The following is an 8,218-nucleotide window of genomic DNA, read 5'->3' as shown; positions in this document are numbered from 1 at the left end:
TTATCGTAAATATTAAAGTTATCATAATTAGAATTATCGTTTTATCATAATATCATCTTAGTAATTATAAATATTGATATTTTTATAATAATAATTATTATTACAAAATAATACAACTTTTACTTACTAACATTATAGATATTATTTTATCAAATAAATATGTAATACAAACATATTTTACTACGTGTAATAAATTACTTTAATAATACCTATCATATTATCTTTATGATATTAAATGAACCCTATAAATTTTATTACTTAATATATATAAAAGTATATTTTATTATATAAATTTTAATATAAAATTTTATTTATTAATAAATGAATTATATTATTTACTCTAATAAATCTTTTAAAAATAATTAAAAATATAAAACGACGATATTTAAAATATATTATAATCATGTATAAATTTTGGAAATCATTTTGAGTCAAATTGACTTTTGTTGACTTTTGCATATTAGTCTCGAGCATTAGGATTGTGGTACACTATGACCTAACCTAATTGTTAGACAAATATTGACCAACATATAATTATATATAATTAATTTAGGTTCGTGAATCCGAGGCCAACCTTGCACTAGTTCAATGACGTTATATGTATTTTCACTACGAAATACAGTATGGTGAGTTTCATTTGCCTTTTTACCCTTTATATTTTTGGGCTAAGAATACATGCGCAATTTTTATAAATGTTTTACGAAATAGACACATGTAATCGAAACTACATTATATGGTTGAATTATCGAAATTGAATATGCCCCTTTTTATTAAGTCTGGTAATCTAAGAATTAGGGAACAGACGCCCTAATTGACGCGAATCCTAAAGATAGATCTATTGGGCCCAACAAGCCCCATCCAAAGTACCGGATGCTTTAGTACTTCGAAATTTATATCATGTCCGAAGGAGGATCCCGGAATGATGGGGATATTCTTATATGCATATTGTGAATATCGGTTACCAGGTGTTCAATCCATATGAATGATTTTTTTCTCTATGCATGGGACGTATATTTATGAGAACTGGAAATGAAATTCTTGTGGTCTATTAAAATGATGAAAATGAATGATTATGATAAACTAATGAACTCACCAACCTTTTGGTTGACACTTTAAAGCATGTTTATTCTCAGGTATTAAAGAAATCTTCCGCTGTACATTTACTCATTTTAACGATATTAATTGGAGTCTTTCATGGCATATTTCGAAGAACGTTGCATTCAAGTCACTGAGTTCATTAAAGATTATTATTATTAAGTCAATTTATAGTTGAATAGTGGATATTATGAAATGGTATACATGCCTGTCAATTTTCGATGTAAAGAAAGTTTGTCTTTTAAAAACAAATGCAATGTTTGTAAAATGTATCATATAGAGGTCAAATACCTCGCGATGTAATCAACTATTGTGAATCGTTTATAATGTATATGAACGGGTCCTTTCAGTATGGTCCACACACTCGGTTCATAAGGTCCATGAACACAGCAGGTGCATTAGTTAAACCAAACGGCATGACCATAAACTTGTAATGACCGTAACGTGTTCTGAAAGCAGTCTTTGGAATATCATCTTCTTTCACCCGCATTTGATGATACCCGGAACGTAAGTCAATCTTTTAATAAATAGACGAGCCTTGTAGTTGATCAAATAAGTCGTCGATTCTCGGTAGTGGGTAGCGATTCTTGATGGTAAGTTTGTTCAACTCTAGGTAGTCGATACACAACCTGAATGTACCATCTTTCTTCTTGATAAACAAAACAGGAGCTCCCCACGGTGATGTGCTTGGTCGAATGAAACCACGCTCTAAAAGTTCTTGTAATTGGCTTTGCAGTTCTTTCATCTCGCTGGGTGCGAGTCTGTAAGGAGCATGAGCTATTGGTGCAGATCCTGGTACAAGATCTATTTGAAATTCAACGGATCGATGTGGGGGTAATCCCGGTAATTCTTTCAGAAATACATCGGGAAATTTTTTTTGCGACGGGAACATCATTGATGCTCTTTTCTTCAGTTTATACTTTCTCAACGTGTGCTAGAACAGCATAGCAACCTTTTCTTATTAGTTTTTGTGCCTTCAAATTACTAATAAGATGTAGCTTCGTGTTGCTCTTTTCTCCGTACACCATTAAGGGTTTTCCTTTTTCTCGTATAATGCGAATTGCATTTTTGTAACAAACGATCTCTGCTTTCACTTCTTTCAACCAGTCCACACCGATTATCACATCAAAACTCCCTAACTCTACTGGTATCAAGTCAATCTTAAATGTTTCGCTAACCAGTTTAATTTCTCGATTCTGACATATATTATCTGCTGAAATTAATTTACCATTTGCTAATTCGAGTAAAAATTTACTATCCAAAGGCGTCAATGGACAACTTAATTTAGCACAAAAATCTCTACTCATATAGCTTCTATCCGCACCCGAATCAAATAAAACGTAAGCAGATTTATTGTCAATAAGAAACGTACCCGTAACAAGCTCCGGGTCTTCCTGTGCCTCTACCGCATTAATATTGAAAACTCTTCCGCGGCCTTGTCCATTCGTATTCTCCTGGTTCGGGCAATTTCTAATAATGTGGCACGGTTTTCCACATTTATAACAAACTACATTGGCATAACTTGCTCCGACACTACTTGCTCCGCCATTACTCGTTCCGACACCATTTGTTCCTTTCGTTCTGTTAACCCCTGGTCCGTAGACCTCACACTTCGCCGCGCTATGACCATTTCTTTTACACTTGTTGCAAAATTTAGTGCAGAACCCCGAGTGATACTTTTCACACCTTTGGCATAGCTGCTTCTGATTGTTGTTGTTGTTGCGGTTGTTATTGTTATTGGAATGATTGTTGTAGTTGTTGTTGTTTTGCCATTTGTTGTAGTTGCGATTGATGTTGCGATTGTTGGGATAGTTGTTGTTGTTTTGGTGACTCTTATCACCGTTTTCCTCCCACTTTCTTTTGACTAGCTTCACGTTGGCCTCTTCGCCCGCCTTTTCTTTAATTCTTCCCTCAATCTGGTTCACTAGTTTGTGAGCCATTCTACATGCCTTTTGTATGGAGGCAGGCTCGTGTGAACTTATATCTTCTTGGATTCTCTCCAGTAACCCTTTCACAAACGCGTCGATCTTCTCTTCCTCATCTTCGAACGCTCTCGGACACAATAGGCACAATTCTATGAATCGTCTTTCGTACGAAGTAATATCGAATCCCTGTGTTCGTAACCCTCTAAGTTCTGACTTGAGCTTATTGACCTCGGTTCTAGGACGGTACTTCTCGTTCATCAAGTGCTTGAATGCTGACCACGGTAGCGCGTATCCCACTTGCTCTAGATAGGTATTCCACCATGTTAACGCAATACCTGTGAAGGTATGCGTAGCGTACTTCACTTTGTCTCCTTCAGCACACTTACTTATGGCAAAGACCGATTCAACTTTCTCAGTCCACCGTTTCAATCCGATTGGTCCTTCGGTCCCATCAAATTCTGAAGGTTTACAGGCAGTGAATTCCTTGTAGGAGCATCCTACACGATTTCTTGCGACGTTAGCTGTATTGCTAGATTCAGAGTTATTGTTAGTATATAGCGCGGCCTATACTGCGGCTATGTTTGAAGCAAGAAAGGCACGAAATTCCTCTTCGCTCATATTCAAGGTGTGTCGAGTAGTCGGTGCCATTTCCTTCAAAATAGTCAAATGAAACAAGTTAATCATACAGAATATTAAGAGTAGTCAATAGTATCTCGTAGCATAATATGAACTCATTTATAAAAGCTTTTTCTTCATATTAGCGTTTTATAAGTTTAAATTCGGGTACTACCTACCCGTTAAGTTCATACTTAGTAGCTAATATACAATTCAACTACTACAATTCCATATGAAAAACTGATTATAATAATATATCACTTACAAATATTCTTCAAACTTACAACTTCGCTATATTACATATAACATGAAATATAGTACACTATGATACAGGACAGTTTTGAAGATAAATCTAGTTAATACGCAAGTTGTTCAGCAAAGGAAATAAAGGCACGTAATTCATAAGTCCAGAAACAAGTCATGCATTCTGGTTTTACTAAGACGACTTCCCATCCTTGGTCTTGTGGAAAATAACCGTTATGACCATTAGCTAGGCAGCATGTTGTAATGTCATCAAAAGGACGAGGGTTTCGTAATGTCCAACAGCCCCGTAATAATCTAAAAACCTTGTTTCTCACCCCAACTACTGAATCCGTCACTTGTGGGAAAGTTTTATTTAAAAGTTGCAATCCGATGTTCTTTTTCTCACTTTGGTAAGAAGCGAACATCACTAACCCGTAAGCATAACATGCTTCTTTATGTTGCATGTTAGAAGCTCTTTCTAATTCACAAAATCCTATGTTGGGATATGTTGAGTCAAAATAGGTTCTTAACCCGTAACGTAAAATTGCATTTGGGTTCCCCGCTTTTAACGCTTTAAAGAAAATACGGCGTAACTTACGGTCTCCCCAATGTGATATACCCCACCTATCAAAGGAAAGCCTTTTATAAATGAAGGCATTTCTGGAAAGTCTGTCAAATGTTTGACAAGTTAATTTCGCCATAACTAAATATGCTGATGAATTCTGACCGACTCTAGACAAGATTTCCTCAATCATATCCTCTGGTAAGTCTTATAAAATATTCGGTTGTCTACCCTTAACGTCCATTTTGTTTTTATACTGTAAAATAGACAAGGATTAGATTCGTAAAAGATAATTAACAAACAATACAAGCAATTTTTACATAGAACATAAAAGTACAAGCACACTACAATACATATAATACACAACATGATTACAACCCTCTAATCTGAATCACTGGTTTCTTCTTCTTCGGACTTGGTTTGTTTTTCTAATTTTCTAGGAATATATGGTGTTCCTCTAATATGAGTCGTCATTTTCCACATTGGTTTAGAAAAACCTGGTGGTTTAGAGGTTCCTAGGTTATTGTCATGATATTGAAAATACGGGTGTTGACGCTACATATAAAGTTCATCGGGGTCGGAATCAGATTTCTCTATTTTGATACCTTTTTCCTTATTATTTTCTTTTGCCTCATTAAATTGGGTCGGGGTAATTTCAATAACATCATCGGAATCCTCATCAGGATCCGATTCATCAGAAAATTGGTAATTTTCCCAATATTTTGCTTCCTTAGCGGAAACACCATTGACCATTATTAACTTTGGTCCATTGGTTGAGGATTTTCTTTTATTTGACCGGTTTTATGTGGTTCCTACTATTCCCCCCTCCGGAACCTCTTCTTCTTCCGGTTCCTCTTCTTCTTGTTCCTCTTCTTCTAGTTCCTCTTCTTCCGATTCCGTTTCCTCTTCTCCCGGTTCTTCGGGAACTTGTGAATCTTGCCAATATATATTCGACTCTTCATTATTATTAGGTGAGTCAATGAGATTTGTGCTAGAGGTAGAGATCTATCACACAATATCAAACATGTTAAGAGATTAATATATCACATAATATTTACATGTTAATAATATATAATTTTTAAAGAAAACACGGTCGAAGTCCAGACTCACTAATGCATCCTAACAAACTCGATAAGACACACTAATGCAAATTTTCTGGTTCTCTAAGACCAACGCTCGGATACCAACTGAAATGTCCCGTTCTTATTGATTAAAAACATTCCATATTAATTGATTTCATTACGAGGTTTTTACCTCTATATGAGACGTTTTTCAAAGACTGCATTCATTTTAAAACAAACCATAACCTTTATTTCATCAATAAAGGTTTAAAAAGCTTTACGTAGATTATCAAATAATGATAATCTAAAATATCATGTTTACACACGACTATTACATAGTGGTTTACAATACAAATATGTTACAACGAAATAAGTTTCTTGAATGCAGTTTTTACACAATATCATACAAGCATGGACTCCAAATCTTGTCCTTATTTAAGTATGCGACAGCAGAAGCTCTTAATAATCACCTGAGAATAAACATGCTTAAAACGTCAACAAAAATGTTGGTGAGTTATAGGTTTAACCTATATATATCAAATCGTAACAATAGACCACACGATTTCATATTTCGATATACATCCCATACATAGAGATAAAAATCATTCATATGGTGAACACCTGGTAACCGACATTAACAAGATGCATATATAAGAATATCCCCATCATTCCGGGACACCCTTCGGATATGATATAATTTTCGAAGTACTAAAGCATCCGGTACTTTGGATGGGGTTTGTTAGGCCCAATAGATCTATCTTTAGGATTCGCGTCAATTAGGGTGTCTGTTCCCTAATTCTTAGATTACCAGACTTAATAAAAAGGGGCATATTCAATTTCGATAATTCAACCATAGAATGTAGTTTCACGTACTTGTATCTATTTTGTAAATCATTTATAAAACCTGCATGTATTCTCATCCCAAAAATATTAGATTTTAAAAGTGGGACTATAACTCACTTTCACAGATATTTCCTTCCTCGGAAATAAGACTTGGCCACGGATCGATTCACGAACCTATACAAATATGTACATATATATCAAAGTATGATCAAAATATAATTACAACCATTTTTATTATGTTTTAAAGATTTGAGTGTATTAAGTCAGCTGTCCTCGTTAGTAACCTACAACTAGTTGTTCACAGTTAGATGTACAGAAATAAATCGATATATATTATCTTGAATCAATCCACGACCCAGTGTATACACATCTCAGGCTAGATCACAACTCAAAGTATATATGTTTTTGGAATCAACCTCAACCCTGTATAGCTAACTCCAACATTACTGCATATAGAGTGTCTATGGTTGTTCCAAATAATATATATACATGGGTCGATATGATATGTCAAAACATTTGCATACGTGTCTATGGTATCCCAAGATTACATAATATATTAGAATACATGTATAATACAATATAAGTTAACTAGGATATGATTTGTATAGATTTGTTAAACATTTCCCGTAGCTAAAAAGATCAAAAATATCCAATCTTGTTTTACCCATAACTTCTTCATTTTAAATCCATTTTGAGTGAATCAAATTGCTATGGTTTCATATTGAACTCTATTTTATGAATCTAAACATAAAAATTATAGGTTTATAGTCGGAAATATAAGTTACAAGTCATTTTTGTAAAGGTAGTCATTTCAGTCGAAAAAACGACGTCTAGATGACCATTTTAGAAAACATACTTCCACTTTGAGTTTAACCTTGATTTTTGGATATAGTTTCATGTTCATATGAAAAATCATTTTTCCAGAAGAACAACTTTTAAATCAAAGTTTATCATAGTTTGTAATTATCCAAACCAAAACAGCCCCAAGTTTCACTACGACGGCGTATATCCGATTTTATGGTGTTCATCGTGTTTCCAGGTTTTAAATCATTAAGTTAGCATATCATATAGATATAGAACATGTGTTTAGTTGATTTTAAAAGTCAATTTAGAAGGATTAACTTTTGTTACGAACAAGTTTAGAATTAACTAAACTATGTTCTAGTGATTACAAGTTTAAACCTTCGAATAAGATAGCTTTATATGTATGAATCGAATGATGTTATGAACATCATTACTACCTCAAGTTTTCTGGATAAAGCTACTGGAAATGAGAAAAATGGATCTAGCTTCAAAGGATCCTTGGATGACTTGAAAGTTCTTGAAGTAGAATCATGACACGAAAACAAGTTCAAGTAAGATTTCCACTCGAAATAAGATTGTTATAGTTATAGAAATTGAATCAAAGTTTGAATATGAGTATTACCTTATATTAGAAAGATATCTTAATGTAAATAAAAAAGATTTCTTGAGGTTGGATGATCACTCTACAAGATTGGAAGTAAGCTAGCAAACTTGGAAGTATTCTTGATTTTATGAAACTAGAACTTGTAGAATTTATGAAGAACACTTAGAACTTGAAGATAGAACTTGAGAGAGATCAATTAGATGAAGAAAATTGAAGAATGAAAGTGTTTGTAGGTGTTTTTGGTCATTGGTGTATGGATTAGATATAAAGGATATGTAATTTTGTTTTCATGTAAATAAGTCATGAATGATTACTCATATTTTTGTAATTTTATGAGATATTTCATGCTAGTTGCCAAATGATGGTTCCCACATGTGTTAGGTGACTCACATGGGCTGCTAAGAGCTGATCATTGGAGTGTATATACCAATAGTACATACATCTAAAAGCTGTGTATTGTACGAGT

The sequence above is a fragment of the Rutidosis leptorrhynchoides genome, chromosome 2 (genome assembly GCF_046630445.1).
Source record: "Rutidosis leptorrhynchoides isolate AG116_Rl617_1_P2 chromosome 2, CSIRO_AGI_Rlap_v1, whole genome shotgun sequence".
Lineage (NCBI taxonomy): Eukaryota > Viridiplantae > Streptophyta > Magnoliopsida > Asterales > Asteraceae > Rutidosis > Rutidosis leptorrhynchoides.
Note: the sequence above shows the minus strand (reverse complement) of the source record.